Consider the following 7,212-nt stretch of genomic DNA (forward strand, 5'->3'; position numbering starts at 1 on the left):
CCAATCAATCTCCTGTATTGTTCAGGATCGTCTAATAACTCACCTTCATCAGAGGAAAGTTTTACACCCTTTGGGAAAGGAAATTTTGTGCTCAAGCAGCCTTCCATACCTGTACTTTTTACAATATCCATTGCATATTTTCTTTGATTAAGCATAGTCCCTTTTCCCCCTCTTGCCACTTCAATTCCTAAGAAGTATCTCAGATTACCAAGATATTTTATTGAAAATGCTTTATCCAAAATCTCCTTCACTTCTGCAATTAAATCTTCATCATCACCTGTAATGATTAAATAATCAACGTAAACCAATATGATACAACACTTCCCATTTCTTTCCCTCAAGAACATAGAATTGTCTCTCTGACACAGTCTAAAATTATGTTCAAGTAACAATCCTTTTAATTCTACATTCCACAACCTTGATGATTGTCGAACACCATACAAACCTTTCTTTAATTTCAATACCTTTCCTGCTGGTACACCCTTAAATCCCTCAGGAACTTTAATATACACATCTTCTTCCAAAGTACCATGCAGAAAAGCATTATTTATATCTACTTGATGCAGATTCCAATTTCTTTTGGTAGCTAAAGCAATGAGAATTCTGACCGAAGCAAATTTTGCCACTGGTGAAAAAGTTGATTTGTAGTCCTTGTCGAGAATTTGTTTGTCTCCTCGAACAGCCAGCCTTGCCTTTAATCTTTCAATACTTCCATCTGGTTTGAATTTAATTTTATACACCCATTTACTGTCGATTGCTTTTTGACCTTCAGGGAGGTCTGCTATTTTCCAAGTTTCATTTTTTCTGATAGCTACAAATTCTTCTTCCATGGCATCTATCCATTCTGTCTTCAAAACAGCTTCTTTGTAGTTGCATGGTTCTTCCACTTTCATGACATTGTTTAAGGATATTTGATAATCTGAACTATAATAATTCAGGTTGTCAACGTCTGTGTAAATGAAATTTACACTTGCATCTTTTTGACTTCTTGATAAGTGGATTTTATATCCACTTGGAATGCCTTCGTTTTGACTTAAATTGATGATGTGGCCTCAAGTATGTGGTATTTTTGATGTGTTTGTGTTGATGTGTGTAGAGAACCTAGATGGAGGGAGGATGGACTTTTTCAGGCTTATACGGTGGATTGGAAGTCGAGAAATGAAGCGAAAAGAAAGAAAATCACTAGCGCCTTGGAGCGCCCGGGGTCTGCCCATGTAGCGCGCCCGCGCCCTGGGGGAGCCCTGGGAGCGCGCCCACGCCCTGGGGGAGCCCTAGTAGCGCGCCCGGGCTACCCCGATGGTGGAAAAGTTCGTTTTTAGGCCCGTTTGGATTAGATGCTAACCAGGTCAACCTAGGGCACTTAAATATAAATTATTCAAGGAAGAAAAAGGGCGAATTAAGTAGAGAGAGCACGTAACGGCTACGGAGAGGATCGAGGATCGAATTTCATAGTTTTTACTTTTGTAATTCTTCGAAGTAGGCGTAACTTTGGATGCTCATTCGGATTTGTTAAAGGCACATGTTTAGCCTATTTGTAATTAAAGAGGTACAACCTCGTAGTTGCCCTTTTCTTTCTAGAGAGAGAAGCTCCTCCTTCTCTCTAGCTTTTCTTTTCCCGCCTATACACTTAAACAGTTTTAGCGCCCCTAGGTAGCCGTCCGGCGCCCGGCCGGCGCGCGTCTGTCCTCACCTCCTACCTCATCTTGCTCCCCATCACCTGTTCTACAACCCCACCTTGCTCTTTTTCCCGATCTGTTACTTTGGCTTCATGGACGGCGGATCTCCGTCGCCGTTAGTGGCTCCTGACCCACCTCCGGTTGTCTCTCCACCTTTAAACATCGTTCCCTTGCTTCCAGTGATGAAAATGTTCCAGTTATGGCCCCTGTTGCTGTTGATGATGTTCAAGACCACTCCTCATTTGATTTGGTTGCTCAAATGCCAGCTGCTGTGCTTTTGGGTGAGTTTGATGAAGCTGCGAGCTCTTCTGACTCTGTTGCTCAAGTCACTCAGGGTGTGCGCGATGTATCTCCGGTGAATGCGCGTGGTGCGCCTGTGCTTGATTGTGCGCGCGATGTGCGCGAGGATGCGCCTGTTGGTGCGCGTGTGGTGCCTGCGCCTGTGTGCGCTCGTGGGGTGCGCGAAGCTGAGCCTGTGGTGGATCTTCAAGCCCGATCTCAGGCTATAAAGCACCAACGCACTATGATTGATATAGGTACATTTTGTAACGCCCCCAGATCCGTATATCCCGAATCTAGGCCGTCACACTATCTTAGCATACATGTCTAACGTTACATAACTCGCCCCACCAATCCGGGGCCGATCTTACACTTCCACTCAGTTTTTCATAAAATTACAATGATAAGTGCAAAAGTAAAAACTACTGCTATTATTATTGTAAACATCCTCGCTACGGGAACTAGTCTTCGCATCCTTCGTGTGCCACAACATCACGCCTTGCCCTTGACTTTGCTGTTATGTGCCTCTGGATTATTTTTCTCATGTGCCATTTTCTGTCTTTACTGTTTAAAGGAAATAAAGAGTTGCAAGTATGAGCAATTGAATGCTCAGCAAGTCCACTATCAACGTATGAAGCATCACAAGATAAATCACAAAGGAATTACAAATATAGAGTTGCAAGTATGAGCAATTAAATGCTTAGCCTGTCCACTATCAACATATGAAGCATCACAAGATAAATCACAAAAGGATTTACCCAGATTTATCAATCATGCAGTTTCAAAGGAAGTGCTGCAATTAACACACATAGGATTTAAGAAAGAATAAAACATCAATTACTGGTCTCCATCCTAGTGGTCCCACACAAGGCTCGATCACCGCCATTGAGCGAGTACCACCCTGTGTCGCCCTCGCAGCCTGATCGCGACTGTCGAAAGGCGCCACTCCACATCCACACTTTGCTAGCACAAGGGTTATCATTTTCAACCCTTAAAATCTTCCCACAAAGGGACACTATTCATTCTCTTTTCTACCACGAATGCAAATCATTCGTGTTGACCAGTATTTCAGAATCTTTCCCAGAGTACAACAAAACTCTTTTCGTCTCTATAAACTCTTCATTCTTTTCTCAGATGCGAACAATTGCACCTTTACAACATCGAACCAAAATTTCTCAGATTGGAAAGAAGTTAAACAATCTGAGTCGGAATACGAATCGAATTAGAGATATTAAACCGAAATCTGAATAATTGAACATGTCTAATGTGAATAATCATCTTCAAGAGAGGACATGTAAAAAGAGTATAATATCGGTAATAAGACAGAATCGAGAATAGGGCTCGAAATTCAGCTATATCGGTTAGTAAATGATCCTTGATTTAATTTAGAGCAACCTTAAATCAATAATTCTCATAACAGCTCAAGAATATGAATGAAATTCTCAAATGAAGATGTTCTGAAATAAAATAATATTTTAAGAAAGAATGAACTCAATAGAAAGGGGCTCGATAACAAAATAAAATAAAATAATATACAATGAATGATCATTGGTACAAAGCCAAAACAATAATTCAAGAATAGGAATGAATTTTCAAGTGGAGTTAGTCTGAGACAAATAATATTTAAGGACTTGAGAAAATCATAAGTCGACCCGAATGATGGGTAGACTCTAGTTGTTAAGAAAAGTTGTCTTTGCAGAAGTTTAATATAGAATAGAAATCTTCATGCGATCTACTCGTTCTAATATTCTAAAGTGAACAATTGTTTCGAATTATCAGAGTATCAAACATTTCATACAAAATATAAGCACATTGGACAGAATAAAAGCACACTTTTGGCACATCAAGGAAGTGATCAAGTGAACTTGCCTGGCGTCCTTTGATATTTATATAAAATATTCTTGTCTCAAATTGAGCTCGCATTTCCAGATGGTAAATATTCTATATCACACAGAGTAGTAAATTTAGTAATCTTCACTTAAAATAATCTCGGACAATGTATTATAAATTTATTTATTCGCAACAATAATCCTCACAAATATCTCTAATTTTGTTCCATTCTTGTCATCTCAATTTCTCACTTCCTCTAAATTGCCCACTTAACTAATTATTATCCATATCCACCAATTTCATTAATTATTTATAAATCACCCAAAATATAATATTATTTAATATTCTTCGAACCCAAAATTTGACTCTACCGTTAAATCCGAAAATTCATTTACTTAAATTTTCATGTTTTACACTTTTACTAATTTCATCATTTTAACACTCAAATTAATTAAATACTAATTTACAACATTCTAACCAATCAGAAACCGCCACGTCATCATCTTCTCCAACACACCCATCTAATTTTCTCTCTCCTCGAAGTCAACATCCATGGTGAAACTTTGACCACTAATATCTCATTAATTTCTAATCCGTTTTCAACGATTCAAAAGCCTATTTCATCTATTTTTTCGCAAGGAATCCAAATATGTAATCCGTTTTACAATCCGACAACAAATTCTTTCCCAGCAGACTAATTATCAGAACTTATTTACAAGCAATTTACCAAACTGCCCCTCCTTCATCTCCCTCATCTCTACCTTCTCCACCCTCACCCACCGCCGGCCGGAATTTCCCCGGCGGTTTCACCACCGCACAACCCCTCCCTCTCTCTCTCTCTCTCTCTCTCTCTCTCTCTCTCTCTCCCCCTCCCTCTCTCTCACTCCGACCATCTTCATTCGCTCCGGTTTTTCTATGAAAATACTCCCCTCAACAAGCCCAGTCGATCTCCCCCATTTCCCCCTTCGATCCCCGTCTCTTTATCCCTTTCCGTGCTCCGCTCACGTCGCCGGAATCGGACGACGGTGTTGCCGTCGTTCTGGCGGTGCTCGGCACTCCCCGCTACCCTTATTCTCCTCGTCTTCTCTCCCTCTGTCCATTCATACCCATACCTCAACCAAATCAAGCTTAAATCAAAAACGCCCAATTGTTATAAACCCTAATTTTGAATAATTTGGGGAAAAGATAATACACTTTCTTTTAATTGAAATCAATCAATAATACAAGCCTCAAAACAAAAGAATTGTGCAGCTGATACTTAATTGCATAAGAAAATAAATGCAATTTAATGTGGCTCTAGGATTGTGTTCAAGAATTTAATACTTCTAAATCTATTAAATTACATATTACTAAATTTAGGCTATGAGTTTATTACCTTAGTATTTCTTTGTTAACTGCCTTTCATAGCAATCTTCCCCTGCCAATTTCCTTGTTTTTCTCCTCTTCTAAAAGCTTCTCTCTCCTATTTCTCTCCTAACTTGAGTTATCAATTCTTTTCTGTTGCAAACTAGTTTTTCTTTGACTTTTTATAGAGTATAATTTGCTAACAAGGACATATAACTTGTGAGTGTTTATTATCTTGGTCCTTGTAAATAAATAGAAAATAATAATAATAATAATAAAATAGAATTAACTGAAATTTCTATTTCGTATTTTTTTTTGCTATAGTAATCATTATGCTAATTGATATTAATATTGGGATTCTCAATAATTCTAAATATATCTTTATACGCTCAATTTTTTTTTTAATCATTACCCGTGCCTGGCTATAATAAATAATAAGGTCTCGCACAACTTTCGAAATAACTACATATACCAATAAATAGAGAAAAAAAATAAAAATAGTTTGCATAACTTAATAAGTTATAAAATGATAATCATCCGTACTTGAATTTCGTGGTCGTTACAGTCTCTCCCCCTTAAAGGATTCCGACCTCGGAATCACGATTGTGCTGAACAATTCTTGATAGTTCTTCATCATTTCATCTTCTGATTCCCATGTTGAATCTTCTACAACTTGATTTCGCCATATCACTTTTTGATTCCTTAGCTCCTGAAACTTTGAATCTATGATATGTACTTCCTCATATGTCAAGTCGGACTGAACATTTATTGGATTGTAATTCAAAACGTGACGATTATCAGTCTTGTAACCTTTCAACAGAGACACGTGAAAAACGTCGTGGATATGCTGTAAGTTTGGGGTAAAGTTAACTGATAAACAACTCCAACTTTCCTTTGACATCTAACACACAAACTTTTAACATCTCCTCAATTATTCTAATCATTCTTTCACTATACCCCTCAGTTTGTGGATAATAAGAAGTACTTAGATTCAACTTAGTCCTTAGACAATTCTTGAAAAGTTCAGTAGAATCTCGAAATGAATCTTACATCTATATATGATACTACTGGCACTAAGACTCCATGTCAAGTCACAATCTCTTTCGGGTACATACTTACTAATTTCTCAATTGTGTACATTTTTCTGATTGGTAGGAAATGAGCTGATTTCATGCGTCTATCTATGGTAACCCAATAGCGTCTTGGTTTGTTCGAGTTTGTGGTAATGTTACAATAAAATCCGTAGTAATATGTTCTCTCTTCCACCCCGGATTTCCAAGGGTTGTAATAATCCACTGGGTTTTCGTTGTTCTACTTCTTTTTTTTTAAACATTTACTCACTCAATCTGCAATTGCTCTTTTAACATTTGGTCACTAATAGTGTCTCTTAAAATCTTGAAACATCTTTGTGCTCCCTCGGTGTATGAAATATCTTGAGTCATGTGCTTTGCTCAAAATCTCACTTTTAAATCCTGTTACTTTAGAAATCTAAACCCTTTTAGCAAACTCTTAGTTCTTTTCTCAACTTCATAGGCATGGTTAACACAATCAACTTCTTCATCCTACTTAACGGATTTGCACCTAGATTTGCCTCCTCTGGATGGTTGTTATTTATACAATCACATCTCTTAATCAACACTAACCATCTCGTTTGCCTTATATTTACTTCCTTCCAAATAATTAATACTTCCAGCTATAATGATTCGTATAAATTTCACGCTTCTTGTTCTCTAATTTATGTCACCATATCTTCAGTGTGAACATAATCGTGTCTAATCCCAAGTCATGAATAAGACATCTCAGTTTATAATCCTTTAGTTGCCTTAAAGCGTAATCAATTTCTTCTTCTTCTTCTTTTTCTTTGCTATCTTAATATGCATCATATACTTTTATGACAGACATCACTAAAGATTATAAATTGCCTCTTTCATTTGGTAAAGTCAACCTTGTTAGGTCCAAAGTATCGTAGAAGGGGGGGTTGAATACGATACTCACTACAATTTAAAATTCTTTCGAATCTTGCGGATAAATAAATTGCAGTCCTGTAATGGGTTTCGTGTTCCGGATATTTATTGGGTCGATT

The 7,212-nt window shown here is 37.7% G+C and overlaps 1 long non-coding RNA gene across 1 annotated transcript; it reads right to left on the reverse strand.

The window, feature by feature from the left end:
- Window positions 1-2,184: 2,184 nt before the first annotated feature.
- LOC135149371 (uncharacterized) lies at window positions 2,185-5,297 on the reverse strand. Its single transcript, XR_010287816.1, has 3 exons — window positions 5,161-5,297; window positions 3,825-3,896; window positions 2,185-2,519 (listed from the first exon to the last, which is right to left on the reverse strand). It is a non-coding gene; the product is annotated as an uncharacterized LOC135149371 (long non-coding RNA).
- Between the last annotated feature and the right edge of the window lie 1,915 nt (window positions 5,298-7,212).

The sequence above is a fragment of the Daucus carota genome, chromosome 9 (genome assembly GCF_001625215.2).
Source record: "Daucus carota subsp. sativus chromosome 9, DH1 v3.0, whole genome shotgun sequence".
Classification (NCBI taxonomy): domain Eukaryota; kingdom Viridiplantae; phylum Streptophyta; class Magnoliopsida; order Apiales; family Apiaceae; genus Daucus; species Daucus carota.